This window comes from Penaeus monodon, chromosome 20, assembly GCF_015228065.2.
Source record: "Penaeus monodon isolate SGIC_2016 chromosome 20, NSTDA_Pmon_1, whole genome shotgun sequence".
Classification (NCBI taxonomy): Eukaryota; Metazoa; Arthropoda; class Malacostraca; order Decapoda; family Penaeidae; genus Penaeus; species Penaeus monodon.
The window spans coordinates 1,703,002-1,704,071 of record NC_051405.1 but is presented as its reverse complement, the minus strand read 5'-3'; positions in this window follow the sequence as shown (position 1 = coordinate 1,704,071).

The following is a 1,070-nucleotide window of genomic DNA, read 5'->3' as shown; positions in this document are numbered from 1 at the left end:
GTGCACCCTCTTCGGTTTCTTTTTGCTTTCTTTTTTAACAATTTGTTATTCCAACAAGTGGATTTTTTATCTTTTAGATTTTTGCAAACCTGAACTTGACTTCAGGCAGCTGTATGAACCCAAGGCATCTTTTTTTTATACGAACCCGTGAGCACCAGTCATAAAAAAGTTTAACAGCCGCCTTGTCCATATTCTACTATCTTCTGACCTTCTTTCTTAGTATTCGGTATTTTCTTTTTGCGTGTGTGTGTGTTGCTTCCTTGTCCCTGATTCTTTCATCGCCTGAAATTGCAATATCTGCTTCTTCCTTTACCTTCGACACAATATCAGGTTCCTTGTCCCTGTAATCCGATCGCCCTTCATATAGTGTCCCATAATATTCTCACTACTGTTCGCAGCCATACCCAGTCTGTGTTCATACCATCTGCCGTTTCCCTCTATCCCGGCCTTTGGACAGAGCTGCCAATGGACATGGTGCGCAAAGATAGCGTGTCCTTATAGTTTACGCTTCCCACACTCATTAACCCGATGGTATACTGTCTCTAACCTCCCCCCCCCTCACACACACACACACATTCTAAACGAAGAAGAATCACTGCACTTCTCATTATGGAACCTTAGAGACTTTGTTTTGAGAGCTTGCTTCTGTGCATGACTCCAGGTCATTTTTCGTCAGCCATTCTCCTCAAGGAATATGTGCAGTGTGTTTGGGATGATACCAACCACGTTGGAAAGGGGCTCCCGACGCGGATCAAGTCATCCCGTATCTCATTTCTTCTTTAACTTCCTTTGGCCAATCATCGTTCCAGTTCGCTCAACATTTGTCACCTTAAATTCCGGACAAAAATCTTTGCTTTCCTCCTCATCCGGTATTGTTCCCTCATTTTTGTGTTTTTCATTTGTTTCTTGTAAGTCCTCTTCTGTTGGTAAAACCTGTTCAGCCAATATTGCTCCGTCACCTACGAGTATTCATATTTATTCAATTCCGCTGCTCCTGTTTATATCCTTTGACTCAGTTCTTCCAAGACTGTGGTGATGCATTTCCCCTTCATCTTAAACTTTTTAGCAAG